The sequence below is a fragment of the Mus musculus genome, chromosome X (assembly GCF_000001635.26).
Source record: "Mus musculus strain C57BL/6J chromosome X, GRCm38.p6 C57BL/6J".
In the NCBI taxonomy this organism is placed as follows: Eukaryota; Metazoa; Chordata; class Mammalia; order Rodentia; family Muridae; genus Mus; species Mus musculus.
The window spans coordinates 38,880,826-38,908,420 of record NC_000086.7 but is presented as its reverse complement, the minus strand read 5'-3'; the positions used below and the strand labels follow the sequence as shown (position 1 = coordinate 38,908,420).

Below are 27,595 nucleotides of genomic sequence, written 5' to 3'. Positions count from 1 at the left end.
ACAAAATGGTCAATCCTGAAAACATACATACAAGTAACATTATACAGACTGGGCAGATGGTACTCATGGATTTAGGGTGTGTGTGTGTGTGTGTGTGTGTGTGTGTGTGTGTGTGTAACAGAATAACCATAATTAATGAAAATAACAGACCATGAATTTGAAAGCGAGCAAGGAAAGTATATCAGAGATTTTGGAGGGAGGAAAGGGAAGGGGGAAGTAATGTAATTATATAACAATCTCAAAAGCTAGAAATAATTTTCCCAAAACCTTAACAGTCAAGTGACTACCAGACAGAATAGAGGGCACAACCAAATGCAAGTCAGAGTCAAGAGCTCAGGTTAAATCTAAAGGGTAAGACAAGATGAGTCGTGAGATTATAGCCATATGATAGACTTTTATCAGCTGGGAAGGGGTATTTGTGCTCCTGATGGATCAAGATAAACATGGCTGGGAAAATTAAGGGAGAACAGGACTGAGGTGGGTGGGGCAAGGACCAAGAGGAAGCTTATTTTCCATAAACTATAGAGAGGCTGAAGGTACTAATTTTCAATAAAAACTCTCAGGAAAATGGTTTTAACATTTAAAAATGGCAGGAGAGAAAGTCCAGTCTGCCCAGGAAGGCTCCGCTCAGTTTGAGGAGTTCCCTGTTCCCTGGGAGATGGATCCCAAACAGGAGGCAACAGGAGCAGCAACTATGACAAATGGGCTCATAAAATTGTATGCTTTCCTTCCTCCAAAACTTTCAGTAACAGGTATTTTTAACAAACAAAAAAAGAAAATAAAACTAGAGGAGCAAGGTGGCATGGGAAGATTGAGGAGAGACTCCAGAGAAGTGCCTTTTTGAGGCACTAAACTTGACTGCAGAAGCTGTAAGGTGCCATTTTTAAAAAGACTACTACTGAGACTCTCTGTGAATCACAATATATTGAAATGCACAGGAAATGTCATGGGAATGTGTGCTTAAAACAGAGTGCCTCAAGTATGCAGAGAAAAAAAATGAATCAGAACTATGCAGTATTCAGTCAGATCAAAACTTCATTGGAAGCAGAATCTGCCAGGGTACATAGATTCAGGGTCCAGATGGAGACTAAGAAAAATATGATAGTGCCAAGGCTGACAGCTGAACCCCTGAGGTGAAGACAAGAGAGTCATCTGTGACTCAACCTCACAAGTCATTGCTCTAGGCCAAGTCTGCACGTGTCCAGATGTGTGAGGAGCATCTGTGACTCCTGTGAAGTCTGTGAGTGAAGAACTGGCTTCTCCCTGGACCAGCATCTGTAACCCCATCACCCAAAGTTCACCTTGGAGGTTAGAGCAGAATTTGCAGCTTGACATTAAGGAATAACTGCCCAAATGAATGACCAACACCCAAGACATGAGGTCTGAAATTCCCAGAGACTCTAACAGGCCAGTTTACATTCATTCTCTACACTCACATCCAGTCCCCCTTTCTTCACACCTTTATTTAATAACCAGTGTCAATGTGCCCATAGCATGGACAGCTATGACTGCTCTCAAAGATATGCCATTTGCAAGAAAATTGACACAACTAGAAATATGTTGAGTGAATGGAGTATATCTCTCATTTGTGGTGCCTAGTTTTAATAAAACTACATAAAATTGTATATGTATATGTGATGTGAAAGTACAAGTGGAACTGTCTAAGGGACTAAAAAATGGGATTAAAAAAGAGGAAGGGGGTCTAGTCACCGGAGCCAGCCCTGCCTGCAGTTTCCTGAACTAAGTGCTTCTGCCTGCCCAGAGAAACTGAATCTAAGGTCTGACTCTAGCAATGGCCTTCTCAAATCTGCACAAAGTACTCATCAGTGACAGCCTAGACCCCTGCTGCCAGAAGATCCTTCAAGATGGAGGGCTGCAGGTGGTGGAGAAGCAGAACTTGGCAAGGAGGAGCTGATAGCTGAACTCCAGGACTGTGAAGGCCTTATCGTCCAGTCAGCTACTAAGGTCACTCTGCTGATGTCATCAATGCAGCAGAGAATCTCCAGGTGGTGGGCAGGGCTGGTATGGGCATGGACAATGTGGATCCGGAGGCTGCCAAGAGGAAGGGCATCCTAGTCATGAACACCCCCAACAGGAACAGCCTCGGTGCTACGGAGCTCGTCTGTGGAATGATCATGTGCCTGGCCAGACAGATTCCCCAGGCAACGGCTTCGATGAAAGATGGCAAATGGGACCAGAAGAAGTTTATGGGGACAGAACTGAACAGGAAAACATTGGGAATTCTTGGCCTAGGCAGAATCAGAAGAGAGGTGGCTGCCACCCGAATGCAGTCCTTTGGAATGAAGACTGTAGGCTATGATCCCATCATTTCTCTTGAAGTCACGGCCTCCTTTGGTATTCAGCAGCTGCCTCTGAAGAGGATCTGGCCTCTGTGATTTTGCAACTGTCCATACCCCTCTCCTGCCATCCACCACAGGGTTGCTGAATGACATCACCTTTGCTCAGTGCAAGAAAGGCATGTGAGTGGTGAACTGTGCTCAAGGAGGCATTGTGGATGAAGGTGCCCTGCTGCGTGCCCTGCAGTCTGATCAGTGTGCTGGGGCTGCACGGGATGTGTACAGAAGAGCCACCACGGGACCGGGCCTTGGTGGACCACGAGAACATCATCAGCTGTTCCCACGTGGATGCCAGCACCAAAGAGGCCCAGAGCCACTGTGGGAAGGAAATGGCAGTCCAGTTTGTGGACATGGTGAAGGGGAAATCTCTAACAGGGGTCATAAATGCTCAGGCCCTTACCAGTGCCTTCTCTCCACACACCAAGCCTTAGATTGGTCAGGCAGAAACATTGGTCACACTGATGGCTCCCCTAAAGGGACCATCTCGGTGGTTACACAAGGAACATCTCTGAAGAATGCTGAGACCTGTTTGAGCCCTGCAGTCATTGTGGGCCTCCTGAGAGAAGCATCCAAGCAGGCAGATGGTGAACACTAAGCTACTGGTGAAAGAGGCTGGTCTCAATGTCATCACTTCCCACAGCCCTGGGGTCCCAGGCAAGCAGGGCCTCCTGACTGTGGTCCTGGCAGGTGCCCCCTACCAAGCTGTGGGCTTGGTTCAGGGCACCACACTAATGCTGCAGGTGCTCAACGGAGCTGTCTTCAGGCCAGAGGTGTCATTATGCAGGCGCCAGGCCTTGCTCATGTTCTGGGTTCAGTCAGCCAACCCTGTAATGCTGCCCACTATGATTGGCCTCCTGACAGAGGCAGGTGTACAGCTGCTGTCCTACCAAACCTCCAAAGTATGACAGAGAGACCTGGCAGGTCATGGCCTCTCCTCCCTGCAGCCCAGCATGGAAGCAGTATGTATCTGAGGCTTTCCAGTTCTGCTTCTGACGCTGGGGCTCAGTGGTCACAGAGCCTGGCCAGGCTCTTCTGAAGAAACCTGCTCTCTGTGACCTATAGGGAGAGATCGCAGAACCACAGCATCTGCCTGAACTAATATCTAGCAAAAATCTAACTCCAAAAAAATTAATAATAATCCCAGCACTTGGGAGGCAGAGGCAGATAGATTTCTGAGTTCCAGGCCTTCCTGGAACACAGAGAGAGTTCCAGGACAGCCAGGGCTACACAGAGGAACCCTGTCTCGAAAAACCAAAAAAAAAAAAAAAAAGAGGAAGGGGAATGAAGGGGAAAAAAATCATACATGTGACATGAAGAAAAAAGGAGATAGGAAGAATGTAAAAGAGGGAGTTGTGGTGAGAAGGTGAGTGGAAAAAAATCAACTAAAGCATGATTTGTTCAAAACTGCAAAAATGAGGGGCTGGAGAGATGGCTCAGTGGTTAAGAGCACTGACTGCTCTTCCAGAGGTCTTGAATTCAATTGTCAGCAACAATATGATAGCTTACAACCATCTGTAATAAGATCCGATGCCCTCTTCTGGTGTGTGTAAAGACAGTGTACTCATATATATGCATATACTTACATATGTGTGTGTGCCTATATTCGTGTATATGTATATATTAATATATATGTACATATAGGAATATACATGAAACAAATCTTTAAAATGCAAAATGATAATAAATGCTTTGTATGCTAGGTTAAATTTTAAAAATAAAATTGTGGGCGGCAAGACTATAGGGAATAACAAAGCATCTGTACTTGTTAAAGAGAAACTTCACTCCACTGCCATCAAATGGGATAGTAGTAAAGGTATGATATTATCAAGAACCCACTGAAAAGGGCTACAATTTGTGACACTGTAAATTCATTTTTAAGTAAATGAGTCTGAACTAAGAACACCACAGGAACTAAAAAGGTTCCCTGCTGGGAAAATACATCCCTAGAAAAGTTAGTTTGCAGATCCACCCACCAAGGTACACAGAGAACGCTACATCTGTGATCTGATTTGATGTTAGCAACAGAACTTCTCAGAATTTTTCATATGATACTAGTTTGGGGGGGCATGAAAACTGCAAGTGTGAGGGTGTCATGGAGTCTTGATTCCCACTCTGAGAGCTCCTGAGACAAGGCAACGTGTGATAGGGTTGGAGTACCTGAAAAGAGGCCCTGAGAGAACACTTTATGAAGTGATGAAAGTGAAGCCTTAACTATGTAGGAGAGGCCAGAACTATAGGGCATCTGTTTTTCCATTGTTGTTTTTTAAGCTGCAGAACAGTGCAGAGTTAACGGAAGACGAAGAGTCTATGTGCATCAGAAAGCAGAGTTGGAATGGCAGTGCTAGCTAGCAAAGCCTTTTGAAACCCAGATGATTCCTTTATGGACTTCCAATGGCTGACATGTAGCTAAAAGTCTTGCTTCTTGCCCCCCTGGGTTTCAGTCATACATTGATATGATCTTCTCTCACTATGCCTCCATCCCTCCCTATTAGAAAAGCTGTATCTATTCTGAGACAGTAATATTCAAAATATTCAAAGTACTGAGTTTTTTATTATGATATGGTGACTCATAGAGGATTACCTTTATGTCTTCTCTGCATTTCTCTATTGGCCTATTAAGTTTATTGATTTGTATAGTGAAAGATTATTTTTCTACCTCTCTTTAAACTTCTCTGTTCAGCCAACCTGCTGTTCAAGGACTATGTGTCATTTTTATAAAGAAAAACAGTGTAAATATAGATACTCCTTTGAAAGATCTTTGAGACAGCTTAATAAACATTCTCTTTACCTTACTTGCTCTCTCTCTCTCTCTCTCTCTCTCTCTCTCTCTCTCTCTCTCTCTCTCTTTGTGTGTGTGTGTGTGTGTGTGTGTGTGTGTGTGTCTAAGGATGGAACATGGGATTTTGTCCATGCTAGAGTCTACCACTAAACTGTCATATGTTTTAAATGCAAATGAACAACACCCCCTTTTAACTCTGCTACCCTTTAAATGGTCGTTCATGAGGTAGATGAGGTATTTCTCAACAAGAAAAGGAAGTGAAGCATTCATGGTTTCATCTGCTTCAAATACTCATGACTCTACCAAAAGCTCCAGAAATTTTACCCTAGAGAACTAGATTCAAAGAAACATGTTCATAAAGATGTGCATACACATCTGCCACTTTCATGTTGTTTTCTTACCTGAAGCTACATGACACATTTCTTTGATACTAGATATACTGCTAGATCACCCTGGAGCACCAGCCACCTCCTTTGCAGTTCTTCTCACATTAACACATCATTATTTCTCCTCAGCTCCCCGGAACTCCATATTCACATCTTCAGAGCATTGACTATTATTCAGTAACATTAAAACCAGAACTTCTGACATGGGATGAGGACTTGCAAGATATGAGCATCTTAATATGGACATATACTAAAGCAGGTCTTAAGCTGACCCTTCATGACCTTATCTCATAGAAACCTGATTGGGATCTTTTAGGACAAGTTTGAATTGTTCTCTCCTGGGATGGGACTCCTGATTTTCCTCCAGAGCATCAGCAAATATCATCAAGGTTCAACTGTTCTCATTGGTCAGCTTCTCTGTAGTTCCATTTTATCAAGCACCACTGCTTGATAAAATCTCCACAGTAGTATTTAACTCAGTCACGATCTTAACAATGGTCAGTACTTTGGTTATCCCAACACAATTGCACCCTGGTTGAGGGACTTATTGTCATATTTTCCATAGGTGAGCAAAACCAGACCCAAGACCCTGTAATTCAGAATAAATAAATATCACTATTAAAATAATTTTCTGGGGATAGGGAGATGGCTCAGTATTTAAGACCACTAACTGCTCTTCTGGAGGTTGTGAGTTCAATTGCCAGCAACCATATGGTGGCTCACAATCATTTGCAATGGAATGTGATGCCCTCTTCTGGTGTGCCTGAGGACAGTGATGGCATAGTCACATCCACTTGAGAGAGAGAGAGGAGAGAGAGAGGAGAGAGAGAGGAGAGAGAGAGAGAGAGAGAGAGAGAGAGAGAGAGAGAGAGAGAGAGAGAGAAGAGAGAAGAGAGAGAAGAGAAAGAAATGGAGCAAGTCTTACCAGCTGTGCCATCTACATTAGAGAATCATATGTGGCTGGTGAGGATTTAAAATATATTGCTAATCTGGAGCAATCTACATTTAAATCCCTGTGCTATAAATGCTATAAATATGAAATGTAGGGAGAAGTGAAAATAAAAGCTGGAGCACAAGAGAGGAAGATGGTGCAGAAGTTCAAGTAAGCTAGTTTGTACACCCGGAGGCTAGGACCCAGGTACAAGCTGTTGGACTTGCATGCTATAGTCAGTAATTCATCACAGTGATCTTGAACTTTACCACCATCTAATTGCCAAGACCCGCTCCAAGAGGCTGCCTCTCATGCAACCAAAACAGTCCCTGTGGGCTTCTGCTGTGGACCTGTGGCATTCTGGACTAGTTCTGTTGTCAGCTACGGCCAAGTGTAAGCCATGCAAATAAACCACCTTTTTTGTTGCACCAGCTGATGAATTAAAAAACAAATAACTATTACCAATCTGATCTGAGGTATGGTATGTGTGCCAAAATAATGCAGCATATCACACTGTCAGTTTTATACTGTGAACATAGTGAAATCTCAACAATAGATTAAAATACAGTATAAATACTTCGCAAATAATTCTTTTATTTCTTAGGATAGCTGAGGGAAGAACAACATTTCTACATGTGAATTACATTCAATACCCACTGTACAGTCTTCCTCTAGGAAATGATTTTGAAAGAAATTTTAAAGGTGGCCACATCGTGTTGCTAAGAACATGTGGAGACTATGAGTTGGTCCAATAAATAGCACTATCACATTTTCTAGGATTTCTTAGTCTCCACCCAAAACATATTGAATCAGCCAATCTGCCAATAGGATGAAAGTTACAGTTTTGATTATGAAAGGGAAAATCACTTTTCTTTGGGGAGGTAGCAACTGATAGGTTGTCTGTGCCCCAGCAGAAGTCCCCATACTCATCTGCATATGGTCAGCACCAATTGGCCTCAGGAGTCTATAAATAGTAATTTAAAAGAAATCCATGAAGTCAGTAGGGAGGCAGGTTGTTGGGTCCTAAAAGGAGCTGAAGAGAGATAGTAGGTAGTAGATTAGATCAAAGCACATTGTATACATATTCAGACTTTACAAAGAAGCATAATTTCTAGGATCCATTTCTTTCCATAAAGCCATACGTTCTATAGCTCCACCACCTCCCAATAGTCTATTCCCTTTTACTTCGATCATTAAATTGAACTATTGAGCAATTCTGAGATCTCACAGTTTTATTCTCTCTGACATTACCGGCAGAGTCACAAATAAATGTATGCTGTGGGAAGTGGATGAAGTCCTGAATAAATGTGTATTGTTAACAAGAGTATGGCCATGTCAAGGACCCCAATACCTTAAGCCAATAGGAATGCCAAGGTATTCCTTGGATCAGGCTCATGAAAATGGCAAGTTCTTCACCAGGGAGAGTATGGATGTGGACAGTGTGTGTAAAACTTATCAACCTCCTCCTTCTGTATGACTATAGCCTGAGACTTCTCACCTACAAAGATTAGATAGTCCACCTCCTCTTTCAACTGCATCTAATAAACATGCTGAGTTTCCATGCTACTAGTACATCTCCACCAAAGCACCCAGTCCACCAAGTCCTAGCTTTTGTCAATGTATGTCTGACCTTCCATCTTTCACTATCATCCTAGTCAACACATTCTCAATGCCATGCAGTTTGTGGCAGCATGATTTACTAATGTCTGAAGCATTGCTCAATTCATTTAAGCTGACAGTCAACAGAACCTTTGAAGTTCTATATATGAGTTCTTTGTGTTATTGTTAGCCAAGATTTAAGTCACTGGAGGTCATTAGGGATATGTTGAAGGTCTTTCAGTGTGTAGTAGGGCAGATTAGCTGACGTGTTTTTGCAATACTTGAAGAATTAAGCAATATGTGAATCATTTCACTAGGTTCATTATACCTAAAAGATCGTTCTTAGGTCAAAATATCTGGATCTTTATATTAAAAATATTTATATGTTTAATAGAATCAATAACTTCTTAACCACTCCAAGGAATTTGAATTTTGAGGACTTTTTTTTACATTTTTATTCATTCATTTATTTAGTATGCATATTATGTACATGTGTTATATGGGGAAGGCATTAGTGTACAATCAGCACAGGTGTGGAGGTCAGAGGGAAAATTGAAATCATCTCCTTTTATCATGTGGGTTTCAGGACAAGAAATATTCTTTTAAGTACATTATCTAAAGAGAAAGATCATGTAAGTCTACATACAACCTGGAATCAGGATCATATCCATACAAGGAAAACATAATGGAAGTAATGGGTATATATAAACAGTTAATACCTGAGTATATAGCCTAGAAACACCATTTCTGTAAAGTTACTTAAAACCTATGTGGTTCAGTTAATATTTGCCAAATACCTCTCTTGGGTCAGGAGTGATAAATTTCTCAAACTATAGAAAGAGTTGGATGCTTCCTATAAGGACCCCAGGCTTTCAAAGGAGCTAAGTGATGTCTACATATAGCACTGTAATTCAGAATAACCAGAGGCAAGGTTGGTAGTGAAGAACAGACAGGCATAGGAAGAAAGGCTTTCTTGGAGATGTGTTTTGAGCTAGGCTGTAAAGCAGAGCTTTAGACACATTGCCTCTCAGTGTGGCCTGCCATCTCTGGCTAAATAGAAATAACTTATAATAGTGTAGCCTTAGGATCATCCCATTTCTTCCACTGATACTCATTATAGATTTGTAGATAAACAAATATGAGACTACTACTCCTGATTGAGAGAAGTAGATTACAAAAATAGAACACATTTCCTGACAAAGTCTAAATGTTGCTAATTCCTAATTTGGGGGAAATCAAATGATTTTTATAGGATGTAGAACCATCATGAACTTCATAACAATAGGGAATATGACCATTTGAGTTTTCAGCTTTGTATAGGCTCAGAAAAATGATCAAGGTAATATACTCTGGACTTGTTACTAGTCATGAAGAAAGCACCAATATAAGAGCTACAAAGAAACACTGGGATTTGCTTTAGATATTTCATAAAGGCATACATGCTCATGTTTTTTCTTTCTCCTTTATTTGCTACTGTCTACCATTTCTCCACCAGAGCCATAGAGCCAGTTCCAATCATCTGATGGGATGAACTGATACAACTGCATAAAAGAAAGAATGAAAGAAAGAATGGATGAGAGAAAGAAAGAAAGAAAAAAAGAAAGAAAGAAAGAAAGAAAGAAAGAAAGAAAGAAAGAAAGAAAGAAAGAAAGAAAGAAGGGAAGGAAGGAAGGAAGGAAGGAAGGAAGGAAGAAAGAAAGACCAACAAAAAAAATCTCTTCTGTGATCTTATGCCTTCACAACTGCTTGATCTGTAGCAAATTCAGTAGCCAACCCTACTTACACTCAAGTGGCTCCAATGATGCACTTCATTGATAAGGACTCCAAATTTGACAATAGACATTCTATCTTGTTCTAGACTCACTGACATCTGTAGCAGACAACAAGAGAGTTAGATACTGAATGTCAACTAAGTTTTTTGGCAAATATATCAAAGGATAACACTGTATGTATCCTGAAAGGATTATCATCTATAGGTCAAGGACAAATACCCAAGGGATGCAGGGAGAAGAGGCAGTAGTAGTGTAACCATACAGGGGTAGCAGCAGTAGCAGCAGAACAGAAGGAAGGGAGAAAATAAGAAGGAAGAGGAAGAAGAAAAAAGAACAGAGTTCCAAGAATGATTTCAATATTTGGAAGATCACCTAGACAGATAAAAAGAAAAGAGAACTGAACTTAAATAACACTTGGCACCAAAAGAGTCTGCAATCCACATGATACTCCCCAAAAATTCCCCCTTCGTATATACATTGAAAGGAAATGAAATTACTATGTCAAAGATACACCTAAACTCTGAAATTAACTGAAGTACTTCCAATTACGTCATTAGCCCATGTCTGTCAAAAGATAAATTGAAAAAGAAAATGTAAATACACAAAATGGAATACTATTCAGCCTTTAAAATGGAAGAAATACATGCCTCAAGTGACAATAGTATGGATAGATTTGGAAAACCTGAAAAGAAAGACATAGTCTATGGGTTCTAAGTTATTTGTGGAAGCTAGAAAATTTTGAACTCAAAAAGAGGGGGTGCATTGTGGAAATCAGTGTAGCAGTTCCTTAGGCAGATGGGGCTCAATCTACCTTAAGATCCAGTTATACCTCAGTTACTGTCTGTGACAGCACCGGGTCACCTGGGCACAGAGTCTGCAGACACCACAAAGGTCCCTAGAGGACTCTCAATGCGAACTTAGGACCTCTGGTGAGTGGAACACAACTTCTGTTTCAATCCACTCGCTCAGGACATGAGACAGCATTAGGGAAGCAGAAAACCCAGCCTGACCAGGGTCACAAATCCCTTCCAGTCAGCGCCAGCACACGGTCACCTTGGGCAAACAGTCAGCAGACACCCCCAAGGTCCCTAGAGGACAGCTGCTGAGGCGGACCCCTTTTCGGGCTCCAGACATCTAAGCACCTTCCCTGCCAGAGGAGAGGGGTCTGCCCTGCCTGGGAGGGCTTTGCAACAGCATCAACTGGAGCCAGTTTGGTTCCCAGATCGCTTCCAGACTAGTCTGCGCAGGTGAGAGCGTGGGTTACATAGGCTAAGAGCATCTAGGAAAGGCCCTGTTTCAGGCCTTCATTTTCTGCCAGGAGGCAGGTCTGAACGCCAGATACCTGTGGACCTTCCCTGTAAGAGGAGAGCTTGCCTGCAGAGAGTGCTCTGACCACTGAAACTCAGGACAGAGCTAGTCTCCCAGGTGTGCTGATACATGCTAACAAAATCACAAGAGGAACAAACTCTAACCAGAGACAACTATGACAACTAACTCCAGAGATTACCAGATGGCTAAAGGCAAAGGTAAGAATCTTACTAACAGAGACCAAGACCACTCACCATAATCAGAACACAACCCTCTCACCTCACCCATTCCTGGGCACCCAACACACCCGAAAAGCTAGACCCGGATTTAAAAGCATATCTCATGATGATGGTAGAGGACATCAAGAAAGACTTTAATAACTCACTTTAAAAAAATACAGGAGAACACTGCTAAAGAGTTACAAATCCTTAAAGAAAAACAGGAAAAAACAACCAAACAGGTAGAAGTCCTTAAAGAAAAAAAGGAAAACACATCCAAAAAGGTGATGGAAATGAACAAAACCATACTAGACCTAAAAAGGGAAGTAGACACAAAGTGAGGCAACGCTGGAGATAGAAACCCTAGGAAAGAAATCTGGTAACATAGATGCGAGCATCAGCAACAGAATACAAGAGATGGAAGAGAGAATCTCAGGTGCAGAAGATTCCAGAGAGAACATCAGCACAACAATCAAAGAAAATGCAAAATGCAAAAAGATCCTAAATCAAAACATCCAAGAAATCCAGGACACAATGAGAAGACCAAACCTACGGATAATAGGAGTTGATGAGAATGAAGATTTTCAACTTAAAGGGCCAGCAAATATCTTCAACAAAATTATAGAAGAAAACTCCCAAAACCTAAAGAAAGAGATGCCAATGAATATACAAGAAGCCAACAGAACTCCAAATAGACTGGACCAGAAAAGAAATTACTACCAGCACATAATAATCAGAACAACAAATGCACTAAATAAAGATAGAATATTAAAAGCAGTAAGGGAAAAAGGTCAAGTAACATAAAAAGGCAGGCCTATTAGAATTACACCAGATTTTTCACCAGAGAATATGAAAGCCAGAAGAGCCTGGACAGATGTTATACAGACACTAAGAGAACACAAATGCCAACCCAGGCTACTATACACAACCAAACTTTCAATTACCAAACAAGGAGAAACCAAAGTATTCCATGACAAGACCAAATTCACAAATTATCTTTCCACGAATCCAGCCCTTCAAAGGATAATAACAGAAAAAAAAAATACAAGGATGGAAACCACGCCCTAGAAAAGGCAAGAAAGTAATCCTTCAACAAACCTAAAAGAAGACAGCCACAAGAACAAAATCCCAACTCTAAAAACAAAAATAATAGGAAGCAACAATTACTTCTCCTTAATATCTCTTAATGTCAATGGTCTCAACTCCCCAATAAAAAGACATAGACTAACAGACTGGCTACACAAACAGGACCCAACATTCTGCTGCTTACAGGAAACCCATCTCAGGGAAAAAGACAGACACTACCTCAGAGAGAAAGGCTGGAAAACAATTTTCCAAGCAAATGGTCTGAAGAAACAAGCTGGAGTAGCCATTCTAATATCGAATAAAATCGATTTCCAACCCAAATTATCAAAAAGACAAGGAGGGACACTTCATACTCATCAAAGGTAAAATCCTCCAAGAGGAACTCTCAATTCTGAATATCTATGCTCCAAATGAAAGGGCAGCCACATTAATTAAAGAAACTTTAGTAAGGCTCAAAGTACACATTGCACCTCAAACAATAATAGTGGGAGACTTCAACACACCACTTTCATCAATGGACAGATCATGGAAATAGAAACTAAACAGGGACACAGTGAACCTAACAGAAGTTATGAAACAAATGGATTTAACAGAAATCTACAGGACATTTTATCCTAAAACAAAAGGATATACCTTCTTCTCAGCATTTCATGGTACCTTCTCCAAAATTGACCATATAATTGGTCACAAAACAGGTCTCAACAGATACAAAAATATTGAAATAGTCCCATGCATCCTATCAGATCACCATGGACTAAGGCTGATCTTCAATAACAATATAAATAATACAAAGCCAACATTCACATGGAAACTGAACAACATTCTTCTCAATGATACCTTGGTCAAGGAAGAAATAAAGAAAGAAATTAAAGACTGTGTAGAGTTTAATGAAAATGAAGCCACAGCATACCCAAACTTATGGGAAACAATCAAAGCATTTCTAAGAGGAAAACTCGTAGCTCTGAGTACCTCCAAAAAGAAACTAGAGAGAGCACACACTAGCAGCTTGACAACATACCTAAAAGCTCTAGAACAAAAGGAAGCAAATTCACCCAAGATGAGTAGACTGCAGGAAATAATCAAACTCAAGGGCAAAATCAACCAAGTAGAAACAAGAAGAACTATTCAAAGAATCAAACAAAAGAAGAGCTGGTTCTTTGAGAAAATCAACAAGATAGATAAACCCTTAGCCAGACTCACTAGAGGGCACAGGGGCAGCATACTAATAAACAAAATCAGAAATGAAAAGAGAGACATAACAACAGATCCTGAAGAAATCCAAAACACCATCAAATCCTTATACAAAAGGCTATACTTAAAAAAAAAAAACTGGAAAACCTGAATGAAATGGACAAATTTCTAGACAAATAACAGGTACCAAAGTTAAATCAGGATCAGGTTAATGATCTAAACAGTCTTATATCCCCTAAAGAAATAGAAGCAGTCATTAATAGTCTCCCAACCAAAGAAGCCCAGGACCAGATGGGTTTAGTGCAGAGTTCTATCAGACCTTCAAAGAATATCTAATTCCAGTCCTTGTCAAACTATTCCATAAAATAGAAGCAGAAGGTACTCTACCCAATTCACTCTATGAACCCACAATTACTCTGATACCTCAACCACAGAAAGACCCAACAAAGATAGAGAACTTCAGACCAATTTCCCTTATGAATATTGATGCAAAAAAAATCCTCAATAAAATTCTCGCTAACGGAATTCAACAACACATCAAAACAATCATCCATCAAGACCAAGTAGGTTTCATTCCAGGGATGAAAGGATGGTTTAATAATGGAAATCCATCAACATAGTCCACTATATAAACAAACTCAAATACAAAAACCACATGATCATCTCCTTAGATGTGGAGAAAGCATGTGACAAAATCCAACACCCATTCATTAAAGTCTTGGAAAGATCAGGAATCCAAGGCCCATACCTAAATATTATACAAGCAATCTACAGCAAACCAGTAGCCAACATCAAAGTAAATGGTGAGAAGCTGGAAGCAATCCCATGAAAATTAGAGAATAGACAAGGTTGACCACTTTCTCCATACCTATTCAACAAATTACTGGAAGTCCTAGCCAGAGCAATTCGACAACAAAAGGAGATCAAGGGGATACAAATTGGATAGGAAGAAGTCAAAATATCACTTTTTCCAGATGATAAGATAGTATATATAAGTGACCCTAAAAATTCCACCAGAGAACTCCTAAGCCTGATAAACAGCTTCAGTGAAGTAGTTATATATAAAATTAACTCAAACAAGTCAATGGTCTTTCTCTACACAAAGAATAAACAGGCTGGGAAAGAAACTAGAGAAACAACACCCTTCACAATATTCACAAATAATATAAAATACCTTCGCATTATTCTAACTAAGGAAGTTAAAGATCTGTATGATAAGAATTTCAAGTCTCTGAAGAAAGAAATTAAAGAAGATCTCAGAAGATGGAAAGATCTCCCATGCTCATGCATTGGCAGGATCAATATAGTAAAATTGGCTATCTTGCCAAAAGCAATCTACAGATTCAATGTAATCCCAATCAAAATTCCAACTCAATTTTCAACAAATTAGAAAGGGCAATCTGCAAATTCATCTGGAATAACAAAAAACCTAGGATAGCAAAAACTCTTCTAAAGGACAAAAGAACATCTGGTGGAATCACCCTGCCTTACCTGAAGGTTTACTACAGAGCAATTGTGATTTTAAAAAAACTGCATGGTACTGGTATAGCAACAAACAAATAGACCAATGGAAAAAAATTGAAGACCCAGAAATGAACCCACACACCTATGGTCACTTGATCTTTGACAAGGGAGCTAAAACCATCCAGTAGAAAAAAGACAGCATTTTCAACATGTGGTGCTGGCACAACTAGGAGTTATCATGTAGAAGAATGCGAATTGATCCATTTCTATCTCCTTGTACTAAGGTCAAATCTAAGTGGATTAAGGAACTCCACATAAAACCAGAGACACTGAAACTTATAGAGGAGAAAGTAGGGAAAAGCCTCAAAGATAAGGGCACAGGGGAAAGATTCCTGAATAGAAAAACAATGGCTTGTGCTGTAAGATGGAGAATAGACAAATGGGACCTCATGAAATTGCAAAGCTTCTGTAAGGCAAAAGACACCGTCAATAAAACAAAAAGGCCACCAACAGATTGGGAAAGGATCTTTACCTATCCTAAATCAGATAGGGGACTAATATCCAATATATATAAAGAACTCAAGAAGTGGGCTCCAGAAAATCAAATAACCCCATTAAAAAATGGGGCTCAGAGCTAAACAAAGAATTCTCACCTGAGGAATACAGAATGGCTGAGAAGCACCTGAAAAAATGTTAAACATCCTTAATCATCAGGTAAATACAAATCAAAACAAAACTGAGATTTCACCTCACACCAGTCAGAATGGCTAAGATCAAAAATTCAGGAGACAGCAGATGCTGGTGAGGATGTGGAGAAAGAGGAACACTCCTCCATTGTGGGTGGGATTGCAAGCTTGTACAACCACTCTGGAAATCAGTCTGGCGGTTCCTCAGAAAATTGGACATAGTACTACCGGAGGATCCCACAATACCTCTCCTGGGCATATATCCAGATGTTCCAACCGGTAAGAAGGACACATGCTCCACTATGTTCACAGAAGCCTTATTTATAATAGCCAGAAACTGGAAAGAACCCAGATGACGCTCAACAGAGGAAAGAATACAGAAAATATGGTACATTTACACAATGGAGTATTATTCAGCTATTAAAAAGAATGAATTTATGAAATTCCTAGGCAAATCGATGGACCTGGAGGGCATCATCCTGAGTGAGATAACCCAATCAAAACAGTACTCACACAATATGTACTAACTGATAAGTGGATATTAGCCCAGAAACTTAGAGTACCCAAGATATAAGATACAATTTGCAAAACACATGAAACTCAAGAAGAACGAAGACCAAAGTGTGGACACTTTGTCCCTTCTTAGAATTGGGAACAAAACACCCATGGAAGGAGTTACAGAGACAAAGTTTGGAGCTGAGACAAAAGAATGGACCATCTAGAGACTGTCATACCCAGGGATCCATCCCATAATCAGCCTCCAAACGTTAACACCATTGCATACACTAGCAAGATTTGTCTGAAAATACCCAGATATAGCTGTCTCTTGTGAGGCTATGCAGGGGCCTAGCAAACACATAAGTGGATGCTCACAGTCATCTATTGGATGGATCACTGGGCTCCCAATGGAGGAGCTAGAGTAATACCCAAGGAGTTAAAGGGGTCTGCAACTCTATAGGTGGAACAACAGTATGAACTAACCAGTACCCCCCAGAGCTCATGTCTCTAGCTGCATATGTATCAGAAGATGGCCTAGTCAGCCATAATTGGAAAGAGAGGCTCATTGGTCGTGCAAACTTTTTATGTCTCAGTACAGGTGAACCCCAGGGCCAAGAAGTGGGAGTGGGTGGGTAGGGGAGTGGGGGGAGGTATGGGGTACTTTTGGGATAGCATTGGAAATATAAATGAAGAAAATACCTAATTAAAAAAAAAGATCCAGTTATACCATTCTTGGGCATATAACCAAAGAATGTTCATCCAACCACAGACACAATTGCTCAACCATGATCTTTGCTGTTCTCTCTATTCATAATAGCAAGAAATTGGAAACAATCCAGATGTCCTTCAACAGAAGAATGAATAAAGGAAACTTGGTACACAGAATATACTATCACTCAGGTGTTAAAAATGGCATCATGAAATTTGTAGGGAAATAGATGAAGCTAGTGGAAAAAAAAAACCCAAGGGAGATAACTGAGACCCAGAAATACAAATATCTTATGTAGTCACTTAGATGTTGATGTTATCTCATGTCATTGATAACCAAGCTAAAATCTATTTAAGCACGGAGGTTAGGTAAAGAATAAGGGACTAGAAGAGAGGGATCTCCCTTAGAAGAGGAAATAAAATAGATGGTTATGTATGGATGTGGCAGCATAGCTGGAATGGGAGGAACAAGTGAAAACGGGGAAGGGAGATAGAGGTCAGATAAAAAATGTTGGGAAAGACAGCTAAAATTAAGGACTATTTGATGGATGGTATAGAACTGTAACAGAATCTTCCTAAAGTATATACTTATTTGAAAGTGATCTAAATTAAATTGCTAAATAATAGCAAAGACAGAGGCTAACCTGGGCATCTCTCAGTCAAACTGGTACCTACATAGAGTCTTCTCGAGGCACATGATAGCATCTTTGGTATAGGAAGTTACTCTGCACACTACCATTAAAAAAAAATGGAAACAGCGATCCAACCACAATCCCTTTGATCTACAAGGCTGCGCTGCCTGCAAGATATGCTATGGCAATGGTGGCATAAAGCTTGCAGGAGTAAACAACCAATATCTGATTTAACTTAAGGTCTACTCCATGAAATGGAACCCACACCCTTGGTGACCAAGAACCACCAGAGATTAAATATCCCGGAGACCTAGGATAAAACCAAACACTACTGCTCAAAAAAAATATATATATATATAACCCTCGGATGACTTAATGACATTGGGCTATATTTGTAAACCAGTGCTTTGATTCAGTGCCTAGATTCAGCCATCATCATCATCATGATCAGAGAAATTTTCTCCTGCAGCAGATGAGAACAAATAGAGACCCACAGCAAAACATTATGCAGAGAGTGAAAGACATTAGAACACACAGCTCTAAATATGACGATCAAATGCCACCCCTCAGAGCTCAGGAAATCTTTGCAGAAAAGGAGGCAGAAAGAATGTAAGAGCCAAGATTTTGCTGAAAGGACCCTGTCATAGCTGTCTCATGTGAGGCTATGCCAGGGCCTGGCAAATACAGAAATGGATGCTCACAGTCATCTATAGGATGGAACACAGGGCCCCCAATAGAGAAGCTAGAGAAAGCACCCAAGGAGTTGAAGGGGTCTGCAACCCAATAGGTGGAACAACAATATGAACTAAACAGTACCCCCCGGAGCTCATGTCTCTAGCTGCATATGTAGCAGAAGATGGCCTAGTCAGCTATCAGTGGAAAGAGAGGCCTATTGGTCGTGCAGACTTTATATGCCCCAGTACAGGGGAATGCCAGGGCCAAGAAGCGGGAGTGGGTGGGTAGGGGAGCAGGGTGGGGGAGGGTATAGGGAAATTTCAGGATAGCATTTGAAATGTAAATAAAGAAAATATCTAATAATAGTAATAATTTTAAAAAGAGCCAGAGGTGATGTAGTACACCAAGAAAACAAGGCCCTTTGAATCCCATGAGCAAAACTAATATGAACTCTCAGAGACTAAGGCATCATGCACACAGCCTGCACAGGTCTGCATTAGGTCCTCTGTGTATATATATTATAGCTTCCAGTTTAGTGATTTAATGGGATTCCTAAATGAGTGAATGAGTTGGTCTCTCATTCTTCTGCCATCTCTTAGTTTCTTTTCCTATTTGTTTTGTTCAATTCCAGTGTGTTAGTTTTTGCTTTATATTTTATTGTACTGTACTGTACTGTATTGTATTGTACTGTACTGCATTGCATTGCATTATTATGCCTTAGGAGCCTGTTTGTTTTCTAATGGGAAGCAAAAAAAGGATAGATCCAGGTGTAAGGGGAGGGAAGGAGGACTTAGGAGAAATGGAGGAGGGGAAATAGAAATCAGGATACATTATGTGAAAAATAGGGGTAAAATGCAGAGGGTACATTTTTGTTTCTGGAAGTGAGGAGACCAGAAAATGTGAAGATGTTAGGTAAAGCCTATGGAAGTTCTCATAGGAACCATGAATTAGAACTTGGGGTAAACTGCTATCATGTTCACTTCAACTCATAAAGGAATGAGGGACCGGGCGTGGTGGCGCACGCCTTTAATCCCAGCACTTGGGAGGCAGAGGCAGACGAATTTCTGAGTTCGAGGCCAGCCTGGTCTACAGAGTGAGTTCCAGGACAGCCAGAACTACACAGAGAAACTCTGTCTCGAATAAAATAAAACAAAATAAAATAAAATAAAATAAAATAAAATAAAGGAATGAGGACCTTTGCAGTGTCTGTCACTCAGAATCAAGTTCAGATGTTCTTGTCACAAAGAAATTAAATGTTTTAGATAATGGATCTTTGGCCTTATTCATCCATTCAGTATTATATCTAAAAAGTATGCCACATCACATTGAAATACATAAATGCATACCACAGCTGGCAAATATATAATTACAGTAAAACTTACATGGTTTCAACTTGACAAATGTGTGAATGCATGTGTATAGAAAAATGGTGCTAAGAAGCTTCAGGTAGTGAGACTCCCACCTTCCTCTCTCTTTTGATAAAAGTCCCCTTAACCAGAAAGGAAATTTGCATTCCTTCCTCCCTCACAGTGCTAACAATTGATGGCTTTCACCTTGCCTCACAGCCTGCATTCATCATCCTAAACAAACACACAGCCCAGGTATTGTGTGTTGCTCTACAGTGCAGCTGCAATACACTGTGTGTGTCAACACCACCTCCACCCCTCCCCTCCCAGGTCTCCTCCAATAAAGAAGTTTGGGAGTCACTCTCCTTGGTTTCTTCAGAAACTTCCATTTCTATATGATGCTAAAATAATGAAGAGATGCTTCTCGGGAAAGTACAAAGCCCATGATTGCAAGGAAGATTCAAGAATCCTAATAACCATGAATCTTACCCCTAGTATTGATTGAATAAATAACCCCAGGTGCTCAAAGGCTTCCTTGCCATTTATGCCTCCTCAGAGGCTTCAGGGAAAGATGGTGATTTCTGTATCGATCAGTTAAGCCGCTAGTTCCCAGGTCTCGCTTCACATTACAATCTTACCAGGGGACTTAAAAATGCTTGGCTCCCATCCTTAACCGTTGTGATGGAACTGGCACAGGTCCTAGCCATATATTAGGAATTTTAAAAATTCCCTGTTTCTTTTATACAACAAAACTGGAGAATTCCTGACATAAATCCTCGAAGTTGTGTTTCTTTGCATGATAGTTCTTTAATCATTCCTGCCTTGTTCTAGACAGTCATATGCAGGTTGTGTGTGTGTGTGTGTGTGTGTGTGTTTCTGGTAGATGCGTAGCTTTCTTTGACTTATAATTAGCCTTCTTTCAAATTTCTGTTCACTTTTGTTTATTTTTGTTTTAAATTTCATTTATTATCCCGACATCTTTACAAGACACATTTGCTCCCCTGTGACCTGTGAAGACCAATTTTAATTTTATTTTCAGTGTTGTGTTCCTCTTAAAGGATACAAGTTTTTAGACTTGTTTATTTTATTTTATGTTTTGTTTACATGTATATATGTGTACCACATGCATGTCTGGTACCCACAGAGGCCAGAAGAAAATGTCAGATTCTCGGGAACTGGAGTTACCAATGAGTTGCAAGCCACTATGTGGATGCTGGAAATTGAACCCCTATATCCTCTAAAAAGACAACAAACCCTTTTGATTGATGAGTCATCTCTCCAGCCCTAAGGATATACATTTTATTGAATATTTCTGGGATATGAATGCTGCAATAAAAAGCCTCTTTTGTGATTATTTCAAATTCCCACACTTCTCAGAGCATTTGTCTGCAGGCATGTAATATTATGATCAGCTTCCACCTATACTTATGGTTTGCAACAAGGCTGTTACTTTCTGTAGGGTTACGAATGCATATATTTTTATGCAGTGCAATGATTTTGTACTAATCTGTATACGGTCCTGGAACTGAATGGACAACAGGTTTGCAGAACTCATACTCCAGTCTATCACTCCCTTGTAAGATAAGAAGGCCAAGCCCCAGGGAGATGATTTAGCTCAATCACTGAGGCATTCAGTAAGTTTTTGAAGGACTAAAAGTAGAAGTCATACAAGAATACATGTCCTGCAACACCATTAGATGGCTACTGTTCTCCTGCCTTCTAGCACCGCTTAGAACAGCAAGAGAGTACTTTCAAATGTGGCCACTGAAATTATATTCTTTTTCCTGAAAGAGAGAAAGTCAGCCTAGTGCTTTGGGATGTCCAACCTGATAAGTCAGGCTGTGTCCATTGTTGTATACAATGTAGGGTTGGAGGGTCCAACAGAAACTAGTTTTTAAGGAATTCTAGCAGGAAAATCTCATCTTAACATGAGTGGGGGCACGGAATAATAAACTCTAGTTAGTAAGCATTCCTAAGTCACTAGGGGATCAACATTTAAGAGCAGCATTCTTGTGTGTATATACTTGTATCCTAGTGAGAACATAAAAGAATTTCATAAAAGAGCATGATGTTAGTAAGTTCATAGAACAGGACTTCCTAGAACTTGTTTCCTTTCAGAGACACAAGTTTAGAAAACAGAATTACCTCTTTACCTCTCTGAGATAAAAACAAAAAACAAAAAACAAAAACAAAAAAAAAAAAACACCAAGGTTAATTATTTCAAAACCTGAGTAGAAACAGAAATAATAACAGGCACATTGAAAACGTTGCAACAGATAACTGCAGTTCATGTCATTCCCGCCTCAATAATTATCACATAGACGGGATAGATAGCTCAATATGTGAGAAAGAGAGCAAAGTGTGCAGGTAATGTAGCTTATAGGTCACAGTACTGGTCCCACCCTGGTGACCTCAGAAATTAAGGCTCCATGTCCACCTAGCACTAAGCCTGTTCCATGGACCAAAGTTCATAGAGCTTTTTGAACACAGCAACTAGGTGCTCACATGCCCAGTTGATAGACCCACTCCAGTGAAACCCAGTACTCAACTCCCACAACTCAAATACCAGACACCTGTGGACTAAGGGAACCCTCTGATCCAATTGATGACCCAGGTACCACCAAGCCTGTGAGAGACTGAATAATAAGCCCGCCAATTGATACTGCCAGCTGGTACATCCAGAACCTCTAAACCCATCTGTAAATATTGTTGGAAGGGGCCACGTCTTTAAGCGTGCAGACACCAATGCATAGCCATAAGGATCATAGATAATCAGGAAAAGATGAGAGCACCAAAGGAGCAAAAAGAAGCACTCATCCCAGATGTTAATGAAGGACAATCTATAACATGACCCAAAGTATATATATAATCTTCTTCAAGAACCCAGGTTACTGCTGGAGAAAATAAAAAGATAAATAAACAAAATCAGAAAACAACTCATGCATGAAAGAAGTTCAAAGGTAAAGGAGAAACCACAAGAAGACAGTGAAACAGAAACTAAAAGTGAAGGACAAAATGTCTGAAATGAAAAATGTTATCAAGACTGTTAACACCAAGACTTAATTGGACATAAGAACCAGTCATGCATCACAAATCCTGGCCATTTGAAATGATTCATGGGAACAAAAGGGAGGAAAGAAGGGAAAAGATTCAGAATAGAATAGTATGAGAAAGCATCTAGCCAAGTGATATGCATATTAGAAGAGTCATGAAATGAGCATTAAAAAAGAAGCAGCTCTGTTTAACGTTTTGCTGTGGGTCTCTGCATCTGTTTCAGTAAGCTGCTGGGAGGAGTCTCTCAGAGGACAGTTGTGCTAGGCTCCTCTCTACAAGCATAGCAGAGCATCATTAACAGTGTCAGGGGTTGGCTCTCTCTGCTATGCTTGCAGACAGGAGCCTAGCAAAACTGTCTCCTGAGAGGCTTCATCGAGCAGCAGATGGAAACAGATGCAGAGACTCACAGTCAAACATCAGGCAGAAATTGGTGAGTCTTAGAAGAGTGGGGAATAGAATTGAGCGAGCAGGAGGGGTCAAGGACACCACAAGAAGACCTACAGAATCAACTAAGCTGGGCCCATGGGTGCTCACAGAGGCTGAATCACCAAGCAAAGAGTATGCAGGGGCTAGACCTAGGCCACCTACACATTTGTAGCAGATGTGCAGCTTGATCTTCATGTGGGTCCCCTAACAATTGGAGCAGGGACTGTCTCTGACTCTGTTGCCTGCCACTGGAAATCAAAACGATGATACCAAGATATAAGCAGCTTATCACATTCAAAGGAACATTCAGAGATATCTATAAAGAAACCATGAAGGCCAAGATAAAAGTTGATATGCTATGATATATCCAAAGTTAGACATTTTGTAACACAGCTAGGAAAGCTATACAAAGGAAAGAAAGGACTCCTGGACAAATAAAGGTTGAAAGAGCCAGTGGACTTGCCCTATAAAAAAATGTTAGAGTCCCTCAAATCATATCAAAAGATAAATAACAACATGAAAACTTATGATACTATAAAGCATACTATAAAGATAAAAATATAGTAAAACCAGAATATTCTCATACCATAAAAGCAGTGCATAAACTCCTGTTAACTTTGGGAGAAAGGCTAAAAGTTTAAATTCTTTAAACTGAATTCAGAGATTAAGAGTACCTGCTCCTCTTACAGAAGACCAGGGTTTGGTTCCTAGCATCCAAATCAGGAATCACACAACCACCTATAAATCCAGTTCCTGGGGTGCCTATGCCTTCTTCTGACCTCCAAAAGTACCTGCATGTATCTGGTGCACATACAGACAAGCAGGTACGCTCACATACATGCACACAAATAAACCTAAACATTCTTAAAAGATTTAATCACTTTTATTTTATTTGTGTATTGCCACGGCACTCCAGTCGAGTCAGCCTGTCAGGCAGGGATGCCTAAAAGCTGCACATGAGGCAAAAAGAGTTTCAAGGAAGCTCTCCTCCTGGAGTCTGGAGTTCTCTTAATTCTCCATTCCCGCATTAGTCTAGTGGATGGATCCATGTGCTCTCTTTATCATAAGTGCCTTTTAAGATTGAATTCTGACATAGCTAAAGCCTTCCACCAGTGTTCCAACAGTCCTAGAACGTCCTTGAGCTACACAGTGACATTCAGAATAGCCTCTGGTATTACACTAACAATAAAAGCCAAGTTGCTCCCATATACAGGAATTTACAATGGTTTAGGAAGTAGATCGGGCTGTGGTTTTAGAGTATTGCATTATTCATGAGATGGTTAGCTAGAACGGAACTCCCTACTTAGAACCATGACTTGGGTGTGAAAGCCCTTGCCCTAGGAGAGACCTCACACCTGGCTTCCAAGACTATAGCTGAGTTACACCCATACACACGTATTTACAATGGCATAAGGGGAAGGTGGACTATTCAATAGACTAAAATAGGAACTATGGCAAGGGCACGAAGCCCTTGACCCTGGCTTCTAAGATTAGTGAATCTTAGGTAGAGCCCTTTTTGATCCCAGTTGTTAACAATGAATTCTATCCCAGGTGGTTCCTGTTAGACCTTCTGTGTTTACATTCCTCTGTTTTATGTAAGAATCCAGTAACCTCTTTGTACCTTGCTGGTGTGTCACCCACCTTCCTTATTGTCTTCTGCATAAAAAGTCCGATGCTCGATTTGACAAATTACATTCAGATTCCACACGACCTCTCCTGTGTGCGTCTGTTTGTCACTCATCCCGAAACTAGAGACCCGTTCCACGCAGACAAAGGGGCCCAGAGGGTCTGCGGCAGTGTATGTGTTTTGTTTGCATGTATGTCTGTGAATCATATGCACACAGTGCCCACAGAATCTTAAAGAGGGTGTCAGATACCCTGGTACTAGATTTATAGATGGCTGTTAGCTGGATTCTGAGAATCAAGCCCAGGTCCTCTGAAAGAGCAACCTGTGCTTTTAAGTGCTGATCTATTTCTCCAGATAAGTTTTTTAATGTTTAATATCCAGATACTTTTTAACATGAAAAGACAACAGTATTTTAAAATAACCATAGCAACAATTTGTTGGTGGGATAAACACCCACTAAAAGTATACATTTTGAGCCAGGAGTGGTGGTGCACACCTACAATGTCAATGTTTGGGACATAGAGAGAGGGAGATCAGGAGATTAAGGACAGCCTCCACTATATAATAAGTTGAGGGTAGTCTGAGCTTCATGGGAGCCTATTACTAAGATTTTTTTTTTAAGTATAAACTCAGCCGGGCGGTGGTGGTGCACACTTTTAATCCTAGCACTTGGGAGGCAGAAGCAGGTGGATTTCTGAGTTCGATGCCAGCCTGGTCTACTGAGTGAGTTCCAGGAGAGCCAGGGCTACCCAGAGAAACCCTGTCTTGAAAAAAATAAAAATAAAAAGTATAAACTCTGACATTAATAACACAAAATACAGAGAAAAGATGTGATTAAAGTGCATGGTTATTATAGATATGTGGTCAATATGCCATCATCTGTTGAAGATAAATTGTTACAAGATTAAAGACTTTTTTAGTCTCATGATAGCCATAATAAGCAAATATATGATTGACATACAGAAAATAAGGAAAAGTGAAACAACAGTAAATAATAGAACTAAAGGACTACAAACAGTCAGAAAAAGATGGACAAATAGCACCAAGTCCTTATCTATAAATGATGACTTAAATAGAAATGGATTAAGTTCTGAATCAGAAGATGTAGAGGAATGCCAAGTAGATGGCTGAGTAGGTAAAGCTGCTTGCTACCAAACTTGATAATCCGAGTTCTTTCCCAGGACCCTACATGGTAGGAGAAAACTGACTCTTACAAGATATCTTCTGCCTAGGCATGCCAAGCACTCACACACACACACACACACACACACACACACACACACACACAAATACATACAATAAAAAAATGTAAAGAGGTATAGGACCTGAACAATTTTTTAAAAGATTCAAATATATATATGCTGTATATACCATAGCATCACTTTAGCTTTAAGGACTGTTGAAGTTTCTCAGGAAATGTTATGTATGATGCATCTTTATTAAGATTAAAATAACAAGATTCATTGTGATATTTTCATACATAAATATCATAGTACTTTGCTCCTATTTGCCCCCAATTATCATTTACACATTTGTCACTGTATTTTATTTTTATTATCCCACCACTCTCTATTCCCCCCATTCTCCTCTATACTTTTGAAGCTCAAGGACCATTTTACTAGAGTTTGAGATAATAACAGCTAGGCAAGCTGTAAATCTTGGCAGGTACTGGAAGAAGGGAGATCCAGAAGAGAAGAAAAATAGGAAATTCATGTCTTTTAAGTTAGGTCAGCAATGGAAGTTGGCGAGAAGCTGTAGGATGGGGGAGGGAGGTTGTATTCAGACAAAGCAGTGTGTGTGTGTGTGTGTGTGTGTGTGTGTGTGTGCATGGCATGCCCTGGATACTTGCTTCCTCTGAGCAGGTTCTCTCCCTCCAAACACGAATAGTCTTTCGATCTACTTTTAAACCCCTTATATTCTACTACCTATCCCCTCTCTCTCTCTCTTTATAGCACTTAATTTAATTTATTTGTTTTTATTTTGAGACAAGGTCTTTGTATATAGCTTGGGCTGCCCTGGAACTCACTATATAGGTCTGGGACTCAGTAATTCTCCTGCCTCGGCCTCTCTAGTGCCAGCATTACAAGAAGAAGCCTCTCCACCTGACTATGAATATATTTTGATAGTGTCATAAATCATCGATGAGAGTTGCCATTGCAGTTCTCAACAGAGAATACTCCTGGCTGCTAAGTAGCTAGAAGCATCAAGACTTCAGCTTCCACATAAAATCTGAAGGCACACAAGAGACAGGCAGACATGTAAAGACTGCTATGAACAGGGTACATGGAAAAAAGAATGAAGAAGAGAGGAATCTCATATTCCTCCATACAGTGAGTTTACAAATAATGGAGATGAAATAATCTTAGACAAAACATTTAGCAAAACACTACTTGCTTCCGAGTCTCACAAGGCAGGAATGAGAGAATTACCACATAGACGTATCCTTGCAAGCAAAATGTCATCTGTACATCCACGAGATAAGTATTTACTTTGAACCTCCTCTCTGCCAATCACTGTGACATAAAAAGGATGTTAAGTCCTTGGCCCCAAAAAGGATTGTAAAGCAGAGTCAAAAGTAGATGACATTGAAAGTGCAGCATAATGAATGATCTGGTTGCTAAAAATAAAATTTGATGTGCTGTGTGGTAAGGAGATGCTCCACGGTTCTTCAGAAGAGACTCATGGAATACCTGTACTGAGTGCTAGTTATACAGACGCCTAAGATACTTGCTTCTATTCTAGGAACTCTGGGAGCTCGCAAAAGACAGAACAGAAATGGGTCACCATACCATCCAATAACTCAAGGCAATACAAAAAGCTGATGAGAGTGCATCATGGGAGCATGAAGAACA

At 40.3% G+C, this 27,595-nt stretch overlaps 1 protein-coding gene and 1 pseudogene across 1 annotated transcript in view; one reads left to right on the top strand and one right to left on the bottom strand.

Moving 5' to 3' along the window:
• Positions 1-27,595, bottom strand: part of 6030498E09Rik (RIKEN cDNA 6030498E09 gene) — a 189,909-nt gene that overhangs the window by 54,268 nt on the left and 108,046 nt on the right. The gene's annotated exons all lie outside the window — the stretch shown is intronic.
• On the top strand, positions 1,701-3,478 carry Gm6024 (predicted gene 6024; annotated as a pseudogene).